This window comes from Coturnix japonica, chromosome 1 (genome assembly GCF_001577835.2).
Source record: "Coturnix japonica isolate 7356 chromosome 1, Coturnix japonica 2.1, whole genome shotgun sequence".
Taxonomy (NCBI): Eukaryota; Metazoa; Chordata; class Aves; order Galliformes; family Phasianidae; genus Coturnix; species Coturnix japonica.
The window spans coordinates 72866595-72888398 of NC_029516.1; the positions used below are offsets into that span (position 1 = coordinate 72866595).

The window sequence follows — 21804 nt, forward strand, 5'->3', positions numbered from 1 at the left end:
AGAGTTACGCTGAGGGTAAGGCAGCAGGCTCTTCTTCATATCCATAAGCAAGTTTGTCTTGTGATGCCAATGAACACAAGCTGCAAGTGGGTCTTGTTGCAGTCGAGGATATCTGCTGGAAAACATTTTGCATGCCTTGTGCTCTGTCTGTGCAAGCAGCAATGCATGCAGGTAGCTCTGCCTCTGTCATTAATGCATGAAGCCTTCTTGTGTATTTTGTTATGACATTACAATGGGGTGATCTGGGAGAAAACATCTAACCTAGAAGTGTAGGTCTCTGATTAGCTGCAGTGATGCTGTCCAGTTGAACTCATGGCTCGGGTCTTCATTTAGCCAAATTTTACTCTAATCAGGTGTGGCACAGAAAACAAAAATGTCTTTAGGCAGCATCCATGTTTATGGAGTGAGAACTGTATGAGAGTCGTGAGCTGGTCAGTGTGAGGACATCCTCTTGGGTGCTGCTGGTGTAGCTTCAGCATATCGCCCATAGACTAGAGATGCAAGGTTTTAAAAGCAGTAAGAAGTGCCTTTAATTAATTTGTGTTTTTGTAGAATCATAGAACGGCCTGGGTTGAAAAGGACCACAATGATCATTGAGTTTCAACCCCCCTGCCTTGTTCAGGGTCACCAACCAGCAGACCAGGCTGCCTAGAGCCACATCCAGCCTGGCCTTGAATGCCTGCAGGGATGGGGCATCCACAACCTCCTTGCAGGTAGAAAGCTTAACCTGGATAAAATCCAGGAGAGATCATAGAGGTGTTTTGGTGTACTTGCAGATGACTATTTATATATGTCTTTGACTTCATCTAGGATTTTCTTATAGCAGAACTTTGAGGGGACCCATACTGCTTTGAACCCTTCTGAAGCAGTGAGCTTTCAGAATGAGAATTTTGGCTATGTTTTGAAGTGTCCTGCCTACACAGGGACAGTAGATGCATTCTCTGTTCTGGTGCTGAGCAGAGCAAATGTTGCAGGAGCATTTGAACAAGGCGGGAGCTTTAGGTGCAGTCCCCAGATCTCTTTTTTATTCACTGGGCAGCCCCGAGTGCATCAGCCTCCCTGGTTCTGTTTCTGGAAGTGAGTCTACCAATTGTTTAAAGACCTTAGAGCTTCACAAGCAAGAATAGCAGAGAGATGCCAAATGCTATGGGTCTTTATTTAAAGTTTAGGGTCAGAATGAATTCTAATAAGGATTCTGTGCATCTGTAAGCTTACGCCATGTAAAATGCACATAGTAACAGAAAAACTGATTGTTAAAATGCTGTCGTCTTATGTCCCAAGTCTTATGCTTTCTGGAGCCTCATCCACTGTGATGCAAGATCCAGGCCAGGTTTCATATGCCCACATAGGCTTTTCTTGGAATAAAATACATAATGGATCAAGCTGCCATATTAAATTTAGTTGTTCACTGTCACATCACCTGGTACAGAGCCTGCTCCCTAAATCCCATACTAATCCAGTTGTTTGTATCTTCTTTGGTATAAAAGCACATTAGTCTCAAAAGAAGTAGCAGAGCCAGCACTTATGGAAAAAAAAACAGCCATGAGAGGGTTAATATCAAGCTCCAGTCCTAACTTGATATAGCTTTTATATGTCTGCAGGAACAGCACCTCACCCTCAATATATATCCTTGATGCTTTGCTGGGAAGATGATGATTTGCGATTTGTCTCTATCCTCACACACACCCATCTTCTTTCATTTGTTTATGGTAACCCCGATGTGTAGTGTAGTTTTAGCAACGTTGATAATGCACCTTTTACCTAGAGTGAGTTTAATGGGATTTGACAGCGACAGGGGATGGGAAAATTCTTTGATTTTATTATTCATCCCATTTCTGCAGTGGTCTGTGTCGACTGTGTAGAGTTTGAAGAAAACATGTCTTGGAAGTTTTCTTTCTCTCCCTTTCTCCAACTGCATCCATCTTTACAGCTTGCTCTTATCAGACCACAAATATCTCTTGTCATTAAAACCCTCTGTGGAAGAGAGGCAGAAGAATGCCAAGGAACCACTCACACACCAAGCAGAGTATATCCACATATTACAGAACAGGTTTTAACCCAGAATGGTTATGAGCAATATGGCAAGCAAAGCCAGAGTCTCCTTGATTTGTAACATGTGTCTCACACTTTGGTCTGTGTCCTTTAAGGATGGCAAAGGCCTATTGGTGTTTTCACAGACTCTCTCTACTTCTGGGCATGGTTTTCTGCAGTGTGTTCATATTGCTCCTTGCCAGGCTGCTGTTATGGGGCCTGTACCTTCTGCCTATTTGAACTTTATCTATTTTAGTCTTTTCCTGCCCTTTGATTTACTCCCTGACCATCACTCTTCTTTCTGATCTCTGGGGCTCTTGCTCACACACAGCTTGCTGTCACTAGAGGAGCTGGGGAGGCAAGGTCTCAGCATGGCGCTGGCCTCTTGGCTCTGATTCCATCATTACCGCAGCACAGAAATATATAACTGATCCCTCCAGTTAGGGAAGGCAAAATACCCTCTCCAAAGTCCTTCCCCAAAAGGTTAAGAAATTAATTTTGGATGAACATCCTTGCCCTCCGAGCAAGCCTTAGTATTAATGATCTCATGACAGATTGCTCCTTAAACTGGCCCTAGCGCAGGTCAGGACAGAGTGAGAATATTCTCTATTTAATGAGGCAGAGATCAGAGTCTCTAATATTTCATCATTCGTGTGCATGGGTGGAAGGCAGTTATGAGCTTGGAGAGCTGATGGCAGAAGGGGCCCTTGTGAGCAGTTGCAATGGCAACTCTCTCACTGCATAGTCCTTAGACCTGAAGACTGTACCGCTGTAGGTTTCTAGCTTCCTCTTGGAAAAACTAACCTTTATCATTAAACTCATCTAAATGATTGAACTGAGTGTCAGCAAAAGATCCAGGACTAATAACCCTTGGGACAAAAGAGGCTTTTTTAGCCTGCAGACCAGCACAGAAGGAGGAGTGTCATTGGATATGGACAATCTGCAGGGCTGTGTGGAGCATTTAGCTAAGCTTTGTTCCTCCCAGCAGCTTTTGCCTAGGAAGGGTGGGCAACCTGATACTCAGACATTAGTAAATTAGAAAGCCAAGTTGCAGATCCAGTGGTTTACAAGTGTCTTAATTTATTAATGAATGGAAGCCATCTCTCTGTGTGTAAATATAAATAGTTGACATGATGTGCGTAAACAGTCAAACTTCTGGTGTAGTGCTGAGATGCTAATGTGAAATCCACCTCTGACTTGAGTGCTACTTTTCAGTAGCTCTGTGTTCCCCGGGAAGCAGTGATATATAGCTCTGTGCAAATCACTGGTGCCCTTAAACTGCAAGCTCTGAAATATTTACACATCCAGAGTGTGTGTGTAAATTGGGAGTATCACTACGCTCCCATAGGGTGACAGAGATTTGTAAATTCTGCTCAGTCCTGCCTTTCCGTGCTGGAGACTGAGAGCCAGGACCCAAGAGCATAAATTCCCTGAATAATTCTTGCAGTACTTAGGGTGAGCTCAGCTTCTGCTCTTAGGTACTAGAAGCAAATCTTTTTGAGGTGTCACAGTTATGGTTTGCCCTTTTGGAAGGAGCTGGTGGTGTCTGTAAAGTAACAGCTCCTGGAGGCGTGCTAATAGCCACGCAGGGTGCTTTTCCATGGCACTGAGTAAGGGCATCCTGTTGGCCGTAAGGCTAATGAAGGAGATAGAGCTGAAGAAAGGCAGGTGCTCAGTTGCTCCTAACTCATCAGAGCTGACAAGGAAACTACTAGCTAATGCATGTATAGCTGAGCTCTGTGTATTGCAAGTATGCATCGTTTTTTGCTTCCCTCCATCCAGCCAAAGAACTGCTTTAAAAGACATTAGCTCTGCAACCATAAGATGCCCTACCTCAATCCGCAGATGGTAACCTCGGACACTTATTTGCAACTCAAAATCCAGCCACTAGATGTCTCTCTGCACTGATCTCTATTGTAAAGTGGGGTTGCACCTTGGAGAGCAGGAAAGGAAGCTGGAACTCAAACTTAACAGTGGTTCTGGTTAGGTTTGGGTTTTGCCCAGTCTGGCTACTTTCTTTAATTTTGGCTTCCCCATGTTATTGTGTGTGATGCTCCTTTGGGGTTTTGCCAGGGTGCTGGGTTGCAGAAAGTAATGTCATGGAGTAGGGAGAGAGGAATCCCCCATCAGCAAGGTGGAAATGGATTATTTTGGAGGTAAGAAAAATGTCTTGAATGGGAAAGACGAGAAGATACTGCAAAGCTTGTGGCTGTTGTTGTATGATATATTTCATAAGAGAAACTTTACCTTATTTCCTGATTTGAACCAGATTCCAATCTGGATAATTACATTCTGCCTAATCTCATACTTTCTCAGTGCTTGCAATTCTTCTTCATTTGCTGCCTTAAACTATTGTTGCTTTTAAACAGCTGCTATGTTCCATCACAGAGGAAGCTGCACTTCAGGGAAGGGCAAGCACTTGTCAAATAATATTAATTCAATAATTTATATAGTGTTTTTTCCCCCCCATATTTTGTAATAAATTATTCACCTCGTATCATTTCACATTATTCATCTGGTTAACTGAGGTAGCCCAACAGTTTTCAAATGTATTTGTCAAAAAATTTGTTGAATTACTTTTGTCAGGTTTTTTCACAATAAGAGCTTTGACAAATAATCACGGTCCTTAGCTGCATGGCCCCCGTGGTCGGTGAAGTGGTTTAGATAGATTGATGGTGAACAGTTTGGTAAATCAAAACAGGAAAGAAGAAAAAAGCACAAAGAGAGCAGCCAAAGCCCATCTTTGAGATTTGGTGTGCTGCAAAATGTAAATTATATAAGAGCCGGATCTGTTTGTTAACTCATCATTACTTGGATGGCAGAAACTTTGAGGGCAAGAACTTGCCCACCTGAATTTTAGCACAGCTGTTGAAAAAAAAACCTGGTTGTAAATACATGCCAGGAGCTGTTTGCTGCATCCCACGTTCCTGAGAGGGTTTCTGTGCCTCCAAAATATGCGGGCTTCAATTATGTATTTTGCATTCACTACAGGATTACTGAAATGGTTGTCTTCAAAATTACTTTAATCTTGGCCCACTTTGCATAAGATGAAGTCTACCGTAAGGTAAAGGATGTGAGTGCAGGTGGGAGGCTGGGTGTGGATTACATGCGCCTTAAATGGTAAAGTGGCCTCTATTCAGCCCCCTGAGATACTTGAGCTGGATCAGCTGGGGATAGTGACAAAGGCAAGTTCTCCTCTTTCCTCTCCAGGCAGACTGTACTCTGCAGGAGAGCAAACTGAAAGGTATTGACATGTAGATTGAGATCTGAGCCGAAGGCGCTGAGAGATATGTTCAAATCGTATCAAGTCTTACGATGCTCTTTGAAGAACTGCTTTTCTGAACCTACCCAAATATTTGTGAATTTGCTGTGCCCTTTTTTAATCGCTAATGGTGGCCTTTGATAACTGCAAGGCAGACATGCACCCTTCCCAATTCACAATGTGAGTACTAGGGAAAAGAGGACTCACCAGGAGTCCTTGATCCTGACAAGGGAGACTGACTACATGGTAGTGCATGTCCTACACTGTGAGGTAGTGTTTATCTATAGCAGCTTCTGAGTTTGGAGGTGAAATGAAGGATGGTCAGTGACTGTGGCAAAATGCTGGATTTTGGAAGTCTTTGGTTTGACTGTTTTGCTACAGGTGACTCAGAGCTGCCTTGCTTTTCATGCTGCATAATTGCGGCAAGAATGCTTATATGCTTTTCTTCATCAGGATGTTGAGCGTATCAGTATATTACCTCTGATTTCCTATTTAGATACTGCAGACATTAGAACTGCAGAAGTATTTTGGCTATATGCTAAATGTCTTTTTGAAGCATTGATTGGCCAAGAAATGAGAAGCAGCAGGAAGCCACAGCTTTCTGACTTAGGAAAGCGAAAGTCTTCCATACAGTTCATCTTGTGCTTCGCTGATATGATCTCACTTGCTAATGCTTTTTGCAGAGCATCCTATGTAACAACATAATTAGCGTAAATTACATTTTATTTTTAAATCATCCCCTTTCCTTCCTGAATTTTTCAAGTCTAAATGTCAACTTTTATGGTAAACAGCGGTGTTCTGAACAGGAATACTTTGGTGCAGGTGGAAACGTGCTGGGGAAGTTCTGAGGCGCTCAGTTGGATTGGAGCTCCTCAGGATGAGGTCAATATTCCTTTAAGACACAGAAAGTTACACTTGATTCTGTTTTCTTCCTGCATCCTAAGTTATTCTGTCATATCGGGTATTAAAGACTTGAAATTATGAGTAGTCCTGGGGAATTGCTAACAAATCCAGATTTTACAGATCAAAGGTAATTAATAATGCTAGACTACCAAAGCAACTCAAACATGCTGCAGTAAAAGTTCCCCTTCTCTAATATGGGTATGGATTACTTTGTACAAAATACTTTCCTTTCTTTGGAAGATGAAATTCAAAGCAGTCAGAGCTCTGGGAAGTGTTGCTACTAGCATTCCTCACCCATTATTTTTCATTATCTGGCCATTCAACTCTGCCTTACTAACTATAGATGGCATTAAGAATTCCAACACACTTTTCATTTTGCTTTTTCTTGTCATTATGGTAAGCTTTTGGGGAGTAGGCATGGCTTCCTTATTGAACGTAAGTGCAGATTTGGCACTAGGAATTGCTTCTTGAGGCCCTCTTGTCAAAAAGAAAGACCCGGAAAACCAGAAGTCATTAAATCATTTGCCAAGCAGGACCCAGAAGATGGTAGCATTTACTGGAAACCACACAAATTCCCAGTCCGGTTCTTGCAAAGCTGGGATGATTCTGTAAAGTTCAGATAAAGCCTAAACGCTCACCTACACGGTATATAACCACAATAATAAACTTGTGGGTGTTATTAGTTGTAACAGAATCTCACAGCGCTCTTGAACACACACAAAGTGAGTCAGCCCACCTCCATCGCAGAGTAATGCTATCGCTATTACTGCTTTGGAAAATTGAGGCATGTATAATAAGAGGAGATTTGCCAAATGTCATAGGCATCTCACGTTTTCTGTCTCTCGTTCATCTGAGCTGTTTAAAGTTTTCTCCTCACTTTTCTTTGTGATACTGATCAAGACAGAACGAAGAGGGGGGAAAAAAAAGAGATAGAAGTTTCCGAAAGCTAAGGGAAGTTGAGAAGACAATGCAGCACTTGGAAAAATGTAGACTCCAGAAATTGGATTCTGGGCATGTACTGCCAGGATGGAGAATTTTTATTTAATTTTATAGAAAAAATGTTCGGGTTATTTTACACTGAGATGCGAAATCTCATTTACAGCCAAGCCCCGGAGGGAGTAAAAGGAACTTGGAGAGCTCATAAAGACAAGTGTAATAGGATTAATAAGAAAAAGGCCTAAGACATAAGCCTTCATTGTACACATTTCTTGCTAAATTTTAGTATTGATGAAGGGTGAAATGCCAAGATGTATCCAAATGCTCACATCCTTGGGGCAGTAACAGCGTAAGTGTTCGCATGGGCTGCTTCTGCCACCATTTTAAGAGCAACCACAACTGTTCAGGTAAAAAGAGAAGAGAGAAATGGAGAGGAAAGCATGCCATGAGTGGAGGCAGGTTTTCCCAATATTTTAATGGAACTGAGTGTTTACTGTGTCCTGAGTTGTTCGTTGTAATCTTCTTCTTCTTTAGCAGGGAGGGAGTTTAAAGGCTTACACCAAAAAGCAGCCTTTCCTTGCCAGTGAGCAAACCTATGGCCCTCCTAAGTGGACTGCTTCGTTATTATTCTTGGGGCTAATATCTGATGTAAGTTATTGGTGCCCTGCTTTATGTTGATGTGCATTTAATGCAAAAGAGACTGGAGGGAGGAAAGGTGCTGGGAGGAATTCCTATATCCAGAGATGGGCTTCTACTGAGACCATCTTGAGAGGGCTTGGTCCTGATCTATCCCGCTGTACAAGATGGGGCAAGGAGCAGCAGCAGGCAGAAAAGCTCAGTTGCTTGTGCTGGAGTTCAAGTGAAACTCGGGGTTTTTACTTCTACATCCCCATACCAGCAACTTCACTAGGAATGAAGACTGGGGAATGGTTGGGTTCCCTGTGACAAACAACAGGGAGTACAGTTGGATGCCTGCTGGATGGAGCAAGGGTTAGCATCCTTCACCACTGATTAGATCAGGCGACACACACAGACAGGCCAAACATAATAAATGGATCCTAACAAGAAGCAGATCACTGTCACCTGATGTCTTCTGTGCATGAGTTATCTTGTGGCATCTCCAAGGGAGCCAGTGAACCTTTGCATCTTTCCAGCTGCCATCCAGAAGACCTCTATGGCTTCACAGGCACTCAAGTGTTAGAGAAACTTGCCCTTTATGCACTCAGACTTTAATAGAAAGAGCAGAAGAGAGGAGAGATGGGGCAGGCCCATCATATTTTCTTGTCTGCCTGCTTTACCCATCTGTCTATCTGCTACTGCCAGTGCCTGTGCTGTGGGAGAAGGATGACTGCATCACTTCCATCAGGCGTGCTGTTCCAGCCCCTTGATTTAGGGTGAAATTTGGTTGTGCTGCTGGGTGTTCAGATGCTTGCTAGCTAGGTGCTACCAAGAACATTTATTAAAATAGGCAGATGGACACAGGGGTGGGAAGCAGCCATTAGAATGTTTGAAATCAACCAACTGCGAAATAGAAAAATCAAGAAACTATATTCCTGAAGCTGTAAGGACAATCCTTCCTGTTTGGGGCTTTCCGTTTTAGCCCTTTATCCACAAACACAGAGCTATTCATGATAACGCCAAAGCCAGGTTTTAGTTTGTCTTTTAAGGCATTTCGGTTTGACTGGGATTTGGGGGTAATCCTAGAATGGCCTTCTGGGCCAAAACCGGTGCATGCAAAATCAAAATGCTGCTTTGTTTGCAAATAACTGTGAGGGTTTCTCTGGGAGCTTGGGCATCTCAAACAAAGACAAGATCTGTGCTGACCCTGGTTGATTGCAACAGGAACCTAGTCACTGACTTCTGGTAGGTGGGTGAGGCTCCTAATCGCTTGTCTAGATGCATTTGCAACTTACTCCGATTCCTTAACAGCTCTTTCTGCCTGCTCGTGTTCCTTTGGCATTGTGATCACTCTCTATTAGCTCTCTCAAATAGTGGCATGAGATGGCAGGACAGATACTGTCAAAATCAAATGTCTTTGTTCTGTTCCTTTCCTTTTCTTTTTCGTAACTTATCACAGGGAAGAATAAGATGGTATGTTGGTGTTTTCATAGGTGTGTTTAGAAGAAGGGGTTCAAGGCTGTTAAATATATATATATGTGTGTGTGTGTGTATATGTATTACTCAGATTTATCAGATGACTGGGGAGATCAGTTGCTGCCTTCAGATGAACCATCATGGTGTCATTTATTAGCAGTCTGTTTTTGGTCTGTGTTGAATTCCCCATGGATGAAGGGCAGACCTCAGTACTGTTGCTTACTTCCAGCTGCTATCTTGGCTGAGTCTCTTGTTTTCTGATATAGTTAGGCCAGTCTGCAAGAACTGCATAAGTCTCTGTGAACTTTATGTGAGCTTCTATGATTCTGAATGTGACCTTAGTTTGACTGTCTTCCTGCTCATCTATCGCTAATCTGAGGGAGTAAGGACAGTGCCTATGGGTGCTCAGGGATTGCAGCAACAACTGGGATAGAACATTTACCTTGTAGCTAAATCTGTAGAAAGAACTTCTTGAAAAGGGAATGGAGCACATTCAGAAGATCTCTCTTAATGCCTGTGCTTCTTCATACTGATGTTAACGGCACCATCCCAGAAAAATCCCTGAAGTAGAACACGAGACTTGTACTGAGAAAGCAGAGTGGTTACCCACTGTTTTCCCAGGGGGTTATCTGAATCTATACAGAGCCAGTACAGGATCCTCCTGTTATTTCAGGGGAGTGATGTCATGGACAGGCAATGTAGGTTCCTTTGTGTTTTACTTCTTCTTTGGGTACGTGACAGCCATGGTCTTCAGATGGTGTCAGCTGGGGTAGCCAGCTAGGAGTGTGGCTTGCAAACACAGGGCCAAACATCCAGGATGGTTGTTGTTTTTGTACTCACTGTAAGTCTCTTTGAGATCTCCTGTGGAAATGTGCTATAAAATAGAAATTGTTAGTCAAGTATACATAAGTGTGCATATTTGTCCTGTTTCTCTTAGTGCTGCACAGTGTTCAGTTCCATTGGCTGATGGTTATCTTTCTGTTTTCTTCAAGACTTGTCTGTGGCACCTCATGACTTTCCAGCTATGGACCTCTCTGTTTCTCGGAGCCGAGGAGTCTAAAACAAGGCATCTTTGCTGTTTAGGTGTGTTGTATTGGCAAGATAAGGGAAGTGTATTCAGGGCTTGAACAGTGTTCAGTGAGGAAATGGTACATCTCTTTTCCATTGCTTCTGCCTCACACAATGACCCCAGAATGTAAGGCCAAGGACACAATTGCTCCAGCTCCCTTGATTGTGAGTCATATTTTTCTTGCCAATGTGTTTCTACATTTTCATTGTCTCCCAAGGTGACAACTGCTAAAGGAAAGGAACAATAGGCAAAAAGAAGCCTTTTTTTTTCTTTTTTTTTTTCTTCTTCTTCTTTTTAATCTCTCTGTGATATGGAATTAACCAAGCATACAGGCCATAGCACCATGGGAAGCTGTAAAGCAAGTGAACTTGGACTAAACTGAAAAGATCACGGGGCACGCAATCTAATATAATGCAATGTGTATTCCTTTAATAAATAAGGTCAAACCAAAGTTTGGCTGGTGGAAACTTTCAGAATCCTAAAGTAAACCCAGGGCCGCAACCATGCTTCTCCGGCTGAAGATGATCTCTAGCTCACCTATACCTAGACGTGGGCATTTACAATGGAACCAAACCCACAACAGTTCATAGTCAGGCTGCTAAGTAGCTAGGGATATGCTGGCACACTTGTGATGAGTCTAGGACTGAGGAGGCAATGTCACTGGGACCCTTGTTTCTCTACATGACTTTATATTACTTCAGTCTCTTCATCTTTCAGGGCTTCCTCCCTGTCTGGTTTGTGCATGTCCTATGAAAAAGCAGGCACTGTGATGCAGTGGAGTAGAACACAGTCCTAGAGTGAGCGGGTTGGACATATTTTTCTGTGGAGAGAGATCACTTTTTCTGCTGGGCTTCATTTTGCAGCACCTGGTTCTCTGCTGTCAGCTCTAACCTTCACCTGGCTTTATACCTGCATCTGTGTCTACACATGTAGGTCACTCCATACCAGTTGCTTTCTGCCTTTCCTTTGGTTCCCTGGAGGAAAGAGGGAATAGGTCTGTATGATCTTGTCTTGCAATTTTCATGTGTTTACATTTTCACCTGCCTCACTGATGTCCTTAATTCCCCTTGCTCCAACCTGTGCTGCCTTTTTTGCTGCTTCCTAGCCATCTCTTTTCCACTGTTCTGCTCTGCTGTCACACTCCTCCCCTATCTGAACCCTTTTGCAGTGGATCCATCCAGGTCCCCCTATCTGGCATGCCACATAGTCACTACTGCTTCTTTTTAATCAATTAAGACATTATGTTTCATGGCTGTTTTTCCCTGCTCAATACTATTTTTCCCGCTCCATCTTGGCATCTACATTTATTTGAAACAAATAGCAGGATAATTTGTTTTTCTAATTTTCAAGATGTGAACTCCTGGTTCCAATGCGGGTCGGCATTTCGGGCACGCGGTGCCAGTGAGCTGGGACTGCACACAGAGATTTGTGCTGTGTGAGGAAATACTTCATTAGACTTGTATTCCACGAAGACACTCTTGCTTCTTAACGCCTATGATTTTAATTAAAACCTGGAAAGTGAAGAATCCTCGGTTTGTATTAATGTTTTCATTTCCATTAGGACAGCGGAGTTTATAAACACGAGCTGGGTTTATAAATTAGACCTTGTACGAATATTAAGTGCACAGTGCAGCAAAGGCAGACGAGAACTGGAGTGGAGCTGGCCCCATCTGTCTCTTTCTTTGGCTTGCTCTCATTTTACAGTGTCTCCTCTTGGCACAGGCTTTTCTGAGCTGCTCAAGGTTCTCCCTTGGAGATTAAACTAATGGCTTCTTCCATTTCTTTTCGGGGAGGCTCTCATCACTCAGCAAAGCAGGGAGGAGAAGCAGATATTTCAATCAGAGGCTCGTCGAGTCACCTGCAAAGGTGTGACATTGGGCATAGGGATTTTTAGTGTAGACCCAGTTCTCCTGTATGCATAGAGATGCACACGGAGATAGTCAGATCCAAATAGGCATCCCACTCAGGCATCCCCACCCAGACTATGCATATGTATTGTTGAGCATGCAGAGGGATATGACAGAAGATGTGGTCTCCTCCAGAGATGATGTGACAGCTGCATACAGCTGTGCACAAGCTGCATGGGGAGGAAACATCAGACATTGCCTGGCATGCACAGCCTGACACCAGCACTGATGCAGGGACCACAGAGCTCATACAACCTGACTGTGCTCAGCTATACAAACTGCACACAGGCTGCTGGTGCGACACCAGTGACAACAGCAAGCCCTTGTATATTGTGTTCTGCTCAAGGACAGCAATCGTTGTCCTTGATTTTATGCAAGAGAAGCTGAAGTGTGGATGGGTGAAGTGCTGAGATCCACACAGCTATTGGTAGCAGTGCTGGGACTAAAATCTGGATCTGGTGTATGGATTCTGATTTCCCATTCCTGATGCTTGCAGTCGAAACCTTCCATTCTTACCTGTAATTATGAAACATCTTTGGAAATGACAGTACTTTTTCATTGACAATGTAATAGCGAACAAGGGTTATGTTTATTTGCATCTGTGGTCTTTGGCTGTGGTACTTAGAGGTTGGCTGAAGGCTCTCTGTTGAGGACAGCCCAGATAGGCCTGCCCTGTGTGCAATGGAGCATCTTGCCAGGATGCTATTTAAGCTAATCAGTGTAGGCAGTGTGTGTTGTAGAAGTGCACTCAGCCACCTATTCCATGTTTGCTTTTGGAGGGATGTTGAACACCTTTCGTGCTAAGCTTTGGCTTCTCTTCAGGGCATGGAGGTAAGGACCCTGTGTTAAAACCACCCAGTGTCCCAGGATGCAGAGGACCTGCAGCAATGAATGAGAAGGTGTTTTGCATAGGAACATGCGCATCTTTGCTGTCAAAAGTGCATGAGGGGCGTAGGCCATCCCTAGGCCTTGCTGAGCCTGGGTTAAGACCACAGCTGCTGAACACCAGTGAGCCAGTGTGCAGGGATCTCATGAAGAGCTGTTTCCATCACTGGCAGAGGTGGTACAGGGGAGTGGAGGAAGGTGGGAAGAGAGCCCTGAGTACACCCGCCTCTTCTTGTCTCCCTCACTGTGTGACTGGATGTTTTGACACATGGGTGATGTTCAGGAGAGAGGAGAGAGGCGTGCTTGTTGTCAGTCTTTGTCTCTTCAAGCCCAGTAGGGCTGTTATTGAGATATCCTTCCAAGCAGCTCAAATAGAGATGTCTGGTGAAAAAATGAAAACAAATGGAGAATTTCTCAAGATCCCAGGGCTTCCCTTCCCCCATGCTGCCAACCCCTGGCCTTCTGACACCTTCAGCCCAGACAGTGCATCTGTGTCAGTGGAAGGGGTGACAGAGAGGAGGAGGAAGGGCAGCTTCATGGGCCGTTTTTCAGTCTCTCGTGATGCTGCAGAACCCATGGAAGCTATTATTTAGGTTGAGAATGTGGGCTCTCACTCTTGATGAGTTTTGGAGGGCTCTGGGCTATTGCATCTTTGAGGGAAGAGAGCTGAGGCCCATTAGCCAGAGTGAGGCCTGGAGCTCCCCACTGGCAATTCCCAGTAACACAGTGCCTCTTCCTGCTGCTACCAGTTAGGTCCATTGGAAAGCCAGTGGTGATTTGGAAATGTTGACCACTTTTGCTTTCTCTCCATCCCCTTGCTGCTGCTTTCCTTCAGGATGTTTCTGCAGGAGGTTGCATGTCTTTTCATTTAAAGAGAAACAGATCTAAGCTGCAAGAGAGCAGATTTAGATTAAACGTTTTTAAGAAATACAGTTAGCGAGGCCCTGGAACAGGTATCAGGGATCTGAAACCTCCCCTCGAATGCACCACAGGGGGCTCCTTCCAAGAGTGTTGTTCCAAGGGAACCTTGCAGGAACTTCACCTTCCCAATAAGGGGATATATGAGGGGGAAGAGAGAATAGGGTTGGAATAGAAATGCCCCTCTAACACCACACGTTAATAGCAACACTTCTCCAAGAAATTTCTCTTGAGAGTTCCTCATTATGCAAACAAGTCTGGCAAATGATAATACCTCCTGCACTTCTATGGATTAATATATGTAAATGTAAGAGCTGCTGTTCATTCCCAAAAGCAACATTCAGTTTCCCGCACATGAGCTACTGCCTGGGCCAAGGGCAATGCGTTTTGGCGTACGAGCGGATTACAGCTTTCACCTCTTGCACAAGGTTGGCCTTTGCATTTTCTATAATTATTAGGCTAAACGTTGTCTTCTTTTGAATGTCCATCCATATTGACTGCAGCATCATGGCCCTTTGTGTGCTAAGGGTCGGGATATGTCACTATGTCCTGCTCAGGGAATGTGGGATGCTAAGGATGTATCCCCTGCCCTGGCAGAAGAGCCAACACGGGTGGTCCTGGGGGCTTGATCCAGGGAATAAACTGTTGCAAGACTATGCAGGGGGTGAGCTGGCCTCTTAGTCACAGAGTTAAATCTGATGTGGGAAAGGGATTGCTTACGGTGAAATGACGTTGGCATGTTTTATCTTATTTCTTTTCCTACTTTTGAGCAGTGTGGTTAACGTAACGAAAAGAAACAACAATGTAGTAAAACCAGCTTGTTTTACAGAGATTTATTTTGTGAAGTAATCTAGGTCGGGTCAATCCAAGTTAGCTGAGCCTGAGCCTGACATCACCAAGTTTATCTTGTGGTAAGACCAAAGTATGCTATCAGTGCAATGTTTTTCCACTTGAGATAACTTCTGACAGTTGCCATGAGGTTAAAAACACATTTTTTTTCATTTTTTTCCCCCCATTTTATTTCCTTTTTTTTTTTTTTTTCTTCTCTATTTCTCCTTTTGAGAACAGACTTGACACATACCTTTCACTCACTGGAATGTGTGTGCGTAGCAGCACCCTGTCACAACTGTCAGCAGCAGAAGCAAGGCAGCATTTCCTATCAAGATCCTGGGCTGTCCTGGTGCATGGCCCACAGAAACCATTCCATCCTCAGCACCAACTAACTGAATATGGATTAAATGACTTCTGGTCACTACAACTGGTCTGTGCAGCACAGTGTATCGATGCAAAGGATCTTCCTGTTGAAACACATGAACTGCTTTGGGAGAGAACTGCTTTAGAGACAGCTAAAACTTGAAGAAGGTGTAGGATTTTTTTAGGTGCAAAAATTAATTCCACAAACTTTTTTTCTTTGCGTTATCAGGAAAAGCAGAGGATTTAGAGTCAAGTTTTGACCCAAGCAAAAAATATACTTTGTATTGTTTGTTTTTAGTGAGTTTGAACTTTTTATTTATCACTTTGGGATCACTTCCTTTGGGGTTGGAACTGAAGGATCTTCAAGGTCCCTTCCAACCCAAGCCATTTGTGATTTTCTGGTTAGCTTCTGAATTCGTGTGACACACTCTCTTTTTATATATCATGTTAGCTTGGGGAGTATGTATGACATTTTTGTCTTCTTTTCCAGTAGCTCGACTTAGAGAAGAGAACAGAAAGCTGCGTGGAGGTGGTTTCCTTCCAAAGCAGAATTAAATCATGGGAGATATGATCTGCATAGTACAGTCAGTAGCAAGGGAATGGCAGCATTTAGCATTACTCTGCCTTTCTTAAGACAAAAGGAAAATGTGTCTTAATGCTAAAGCAGCTTGAAATTAAGCAATTTGGGGCATTACAAGATTTAAGGCTTGGATGATAGCAGCATTAAAATTCTTTCTCACTTTACTAACCAAAAGGAAGATGACGTGAAACTTTTCTGATTAATTTTGAAATTTCTGATGAAAAAAAAAAAAAAAAAGATTAGCACTGCCCAGTATCTTCAGCATCTTGTAGAGATGGATGTGTTACATCCCGATGCCAGTTTTTGCTGCGCTTTGGGTACAAGCTACAGATTTCTGGTGACTCAGGGGTGTTGGCAGTGGGGGAACGACTGGGAATGCTGCTAGATTTGGGACTCTCTCAGCTGCTTTCTTGTTTGTGGGATTATGAAATTGCTCAGAGATTGCAGTTCTTCTCTGGCTTGGAAGGATCCTGTTGATATATGCTCCACATTATGATCATATATAAAGACAGATAAGGCATCTGTGAAAGAAAATCAGAGGGGAACTTGCTGCCGTGCATGCTGAAATAACAGCAGCATGAGCGTCACGTTGAAACCTTCCATTTTGATATACAGCCGTAACAAAAGGGGTGAGGGGTCTTTCTGTATAAGGAACGCTAGAAAATCTACTGCCTAATGATTTTTTAAAGAGAATATAAATCAAAATTGTGAAACTCTGAAGGTTTTTACACCTACTTGCTGGATTCTGTGTGCACTGGATGTCTGCAGCTATAAAACCGCACTGCACTCTGTCTTTGAAAGTTGACTGGCAACTAATAGCACCTTATCAGGGCTTTGCATGCAATAGCCCTAAGGTTTACCTTTGTAGTACCTTTTGAAAAAGAAAGTCCTGCTAGTACAGAACCTGGGTCTGTGCTTCAGCAGAGGGTGAAAAGGAGACCCAAGAAAGGGTAGTAATAAGATTACACCTAATTGCCTTAGCAGCCACTTAACTATTTTACATACGTGCTTCAGAACAAATGTTTGTAGAGTGTCTAGACTGGTGTTTACGAGCTCCAGCTAATTGGGGAGCAATTAACATGAGTTAAAATGCTGAGAAGTCTAGACAAAGCTGGAGCGGGCTGTGGTTGGTGTGCACAGGCATATGCTGCCTCTGCTCTTCTAAGGAGATAGAGAGGGGACTTGGACAAGTGTGAGTAGTCACATTGCTTCCTGCCTGCCTGCGTATGGTGTGGTCATTCTGCCTACCACCCCTCTCTTACCTCAGTTCAGACTGAAGTAAATTCCTCTTTGATAATGGTGTCTGCGTTAGGAGGTGTAGCTGAGGAGCTGGGCAGGGGAATGCTTGTCCCCTGCATTCCCCCAGGACCATGCCTCACACTGTGGGCAAGAAGGGGAGTCCATGGTGATGCACTCCTACTTGCCTCCTCAGATTCGTGTGCACTGGGATGCAGCAGCTATCCAGTCAGCTCTGTGACATCATCTTGCTGCTGGGATACCGGGAGGACATTGTGATGATGTTGTGGTGGGCAACCAATCCAGAAGGGCAGGCTCTGTGATGTCAGTGACATCACTGGGCCGTACAGGGCAGTGGTGGGCCCCATGTTGCTGCAAGGCTGGCAGCAAGGCCCTGCCATCGTGCAACACAGGACCTGGTTTCCTCGACTCGAGCCCTACTTTGGCCAACTTTGACCAGGTAAGAGAGATACTGACTCCAAAGTACAGTGGAGTATGGCGGCAGGTATCTGCAAGACAAGTGAGGTATGTGACTGGATTTCAGGTGGGCTGGCTTGTGAGCAAGCACCAGGTTGGTGTGGATCAGGAATACCAACACAAATACCTCTGCAAATTTTGCTTTTAAAGGTATCCCAGTGGGGAAATGAAAAGATTGCCTGCACTGAGCAGCTGGTGCTCCTTCAGGAGCGCTTTGTCGCTGCCCTGGCTCATGTGGAACTATTTTTTCCTTGGGTGGAAGAATACTTCAGAATATCTCCTTAAAAGTAGCGTTAGGCCAGTATCAAGATTTTCCCAGAGTGTCAGCATGCCTGTCAGGTCCACTCAGCTGTGATTTAGTGCACACATTTAAGAAGCTTTTTAGAGATGAGTGTCCTCTGAGCTACTGTAGGAAGTGCATTACAGGTGTGGCTGTATACCAGGAGGAGAAAACGTGTTTGCAGGCTCCTGGCTTCCATTTCTGCTCCTACTGATGCCGTTGGCTGCCTTGTGCTGTAAATCAGTCATGGGGACTGTGCTGCTGTGGTAGGATCAGAGCAGTCCCCATTGAGTTTAGTTTCACTGGAGGGGGAAGAGCAAAACTTCTTTGCGTTCCATGATTTCCCTCATTTGCTGTGTTTGCTGTGTGTTGAAGAAGGAGCAACCATTTCCCTCTCAGAGGGTTAAAAACGAAACATCTTCACATGACTTTAACATTTCTCTTTCCAGCCTTTCTTTCCTAAGTTCCTTCTTTTGATGCCCCGTTGGGTTTTCCTCCTGCAGCATATACACTTTTTGGACAATGGATTGCTGTCCAAGGGCTGCCCCCAGGTGCCTGGGGTCATGGTACAGCATAGCACACACACAGAATAGACCTGTGTCTGCCTACGAGGCAGGAACTGAATGCCTTGTTGGGACTGTGGGTAGTAAAAACTCTGTCAAGGGCAGAGTGCGAGGAGACAAATCTTACAGGGAAAGGATTTATGAGAGTAGACACAAACCTTCCTTGATTTCTTTTTTCTCTCTTTTTCTCCGTTGCACGCACATATATGGAAGTTAAATCCATTAGCTAATTGCAAGGCCCCACACACATATCTTTATATATATAAATAATAATAAAAACCCCATTCATTATGTACTCTGGAGTGTCTAACCTGTGTTGCATCCAATAATTCATTTGCCTGGGAATCAATCCAATATTAGAAGAGCAAAAATGGAAGGTTGGAAGGGATCTCAGGAGTCAGTTTTCTTCTAATAGATGGGATCAAAAGTACTAATTGCCAGCCCATGATCCACTTCACATAATCATACGTGCACAGAAAAAGGTCAGATCTGCCCACCAAATGAATGTTCTTTTCTTGTGAATTTGCTTTTTTTTTTCCCCCTAAAAAAAACAACTTTCCTAGGAAGATTCAGTTGTGAGACAGTGAGAGATTTAAGCTTCTGGTATCTTGTGACAGCACAGGACTGGAAGCTAATAATCATGAAGATTTTCTCATTTGGAAAGGGAGACTGGCAGTCCCCTACTGGGACATGCAGCATTCACTTCTAGTTCCTGAATTATCATATTTCAATCAAAGCTTCTGTATGCATAAAATTGTTAAAATATTCTGGAAATGTTTTAACATTCCAGCATATTTAAATATTTCCAAAATTTGGAACATTTTGGACATGTTTTACATGCATTTGTTTGTGTCTTTTTCTCCTCCATATGTCCTTTGCGGTGCTTTTGAGGAGTCCTTGCAAGTTTTGGAATCACGTTAACAAACAGTATTATCAAGATCAATCTGGAGTTGGAGGGAACCTTGTCACTGACTCAACAGCCATCACCAAAGATCCTGGGCTGTCTAGGTGGAAGACGAGATGAAATGTGAGGTGTTTGTAATGACTGGGAATAATTAGGAAGGCGTGAAAAGCGGGACTGTTTCTTTCTGCTCTTGGGAGCTGTCCAAGAGAAATCTGCTTATTGTCAGGAGTGTCCTAATAGTGCCTGTTGCAGGTAGAGTCATTTTCAAGGCGGTATCAGCTGTCAAGCTGAGTGTTGCCATCTAGTAGGAAACATGACTGGGATTCTGCTCTCATCATGGGTTGCAGGCATTCAGTGAGTTCACTGGTATTGCAGATTTATTTTAAGTTTGCTGCTTTAGGAGATTGACGACTTAAAGTGTTTGTCAGTTCTAACATAGTCAATGGTGGAAACTAAACTGGTTTCCTAGGAAAGAAGTGTGCTTTATTCTAGTCAAGCAAAAGTTTTGTGTTCCCTATTATAAAATCGGAGATGCACTTACAAAAAGAAGCAATACAACTGTGGCGTCTGTCTGTAGTTTTAGCAGCCACCGGTAGAACGTTCTAAGCACTCTGCAGTCAAACCACACCTCAACTTCCAGATGTAATCAATCCAGGAAGAACCAGTACTGTTTCTCTTGTGTTTGTCTGTGTTGACTGGGCATTCTCTCATCTAAAGGGAAGTTAATTGCATAGATGCCATGTTGGGATTTTCCTACACTAGCGGTTTTGGGAGTAGATGGTCTCAGTAAGAGGAGGATTGGGAATGGCAGAGGGATTGGTCATATGTCCAAACATAGGATATAATGATGTTCTGTTGCTAAGTGAAAGTTTGTTTTAACAAGGAATTTGTAGCTTAAGTGTTCGTTTCAAAAACCTCTCAAAATTTCCCCCTGTACTTCTCAAATCTTTCAAGAAAACATTTGAATTGTGTTTTAGGTTGTTTTTAAGTGTAAATAAAAATGTAGAAATATCTGCATACTATGGGGCTTAAATATATGAAGTTGGCTGCCTGGGAGTCCACCTGGGAGTCCTGCCAAGAGAGGGAGAGAGGAATTTTGAAGCATCATTTTTTGAGGCACCAGCATAAGATTGTTCTGCCACCACAGGTTTAGGACATTCAATGGCCTTGGGATACTTCTAGTGTCTGTCCTTGCAGGTCCTGTTTTTCAAACATGCTCACTCCCAGCATAATAAGCTCTGTTTTTAAAACCTGGAAGCTGGATTTGTTGCCTGAGTGGGATCCCAGCCTTTTGAAAACCCCATTTTCCTACTGTGAATGCTGTGCTCCGAGGAAGCCAGCCAAAAGTCTGCACCTGCTGCAGCTACCAAGCTTGGGCTAACATAAGCTTTTCACTTTGCACAAAGCAGATAGGCTTCATTTTGCTAAAGGGAATGGCATGTTGGAAGTCCATTCTTTTGCTTTCTGGAGCCACTTGAGGGGCCTCATCCCTGTTTTCTGGGTTCTGTGCTGTAGGAGGTATTGTCTTTTGTCACACTGATGTGCTCTAGTCTGATGTTGGAGTGGTGTGCTGTGCATCTCCTGCTCTGAAAATGTTTCCTGCCACACCAACTTTCTAATCTCTACTGCCACAGTTCTGTAAACGGCAAAATAAATAAATAAAAAGCTGCCTGATTGAAAGGGGCCTTGGTGTACTGATGGAGAGTCAGCTGAATATGAGCCAGCAGTGTGCCCAGGTGGCCAACCTGGCCAGTGGCATCCTGGCTTGTATCAGGAATGGTGTGCTGAGCAGGACTTGGGAAGTCATCCTGCCCCTATACTTGGCACTGGTGAGTCCCCACCTTGAGTACTGTGTTCAGTTTTGGGCACCTCAGTACAGAAAGTGCATTGAGGTGCTGGAGCAGGTCCAAATAACAGCAACAAGGCTTGTGAAGGGCTTGGAGAATCTGCCCTAGAAGGAGCAACTGAAGGAACTGGGGCTGTTTAGTCTGGGGAAGAGGATGCTGAGGGGAAACCTTACTGCTCTCTTCCAATATCTGAAAGGTGCTTACAGTGAGAGCGGGGTTGGTCTCTTCTCACTGGTGACAGGCAACAGGATGAGGGGAAATGGCCTCAAGTTGCACCAGGGGAGGTTTAGTTTGGATATCAGGAAAACCTTCTTTGCAGAAAGGGTTGTTAAGCACTGGAATAGGCTCCCCAGGGAGGTGGTTGAATCACCATCCCTGGATGTGTTTAAAAACCGTTTGGATGTGGTACTCAGATATATGATTTAGCAGAGGGTTGTTAGGGTAAGGGTAGTATGGTTAGGATGTGGTTGGAGTCAGTGATCTTTAATATCTTTTCCAACCTGAGCAATTGTATGGTGATTCTATGATAAAAATCCCCTTTCTGATACTTAGTGCAGTACCAGGTGAATGAAACTCGTCACAAACCTTCAAAAGTTGGATGTACTCATTCTCTTGTTCCTTTCACTTGCTGATACTCCAGTGTGATCTGAAACATGGTTCTCTGCCCAAAACATAGCCAGGGTAGTGAGACGCCTCCTTGTGGGGTTGGAACTGTGAG

The 21804-nt window shown here is 43.8% G+C and overlaps 1 protein-coding gene and 1 long non-coding RNA gene across 3 annotated transcripts in view; one reads left to right on the plus strand and one right to left on the minus strand.

Annotated features, from left to right (window-relative positions):
• Positions 1-21804, plus strand: part of LSAMP (limbic system associated membrane protein) — a 909725-nt gene that overhangs the window by 78424 nt on the left and 809497 nt on the right. The gene's annotated exons all lie outside the window — the stretch shown is intronic.
• LOC116654055 lies at positions 13399-17470 on the minus strand. The gene is made up of 3 exons (XR_004308916.1): positions 17042-17470; positions 15087-15303; positions 13399-13976 (listed from the first exon to the last, which is right to left on the minus strand). It is a non-coding gene; the product is annotated as an uncharacterized LOC116654055 (long non-coding RNA).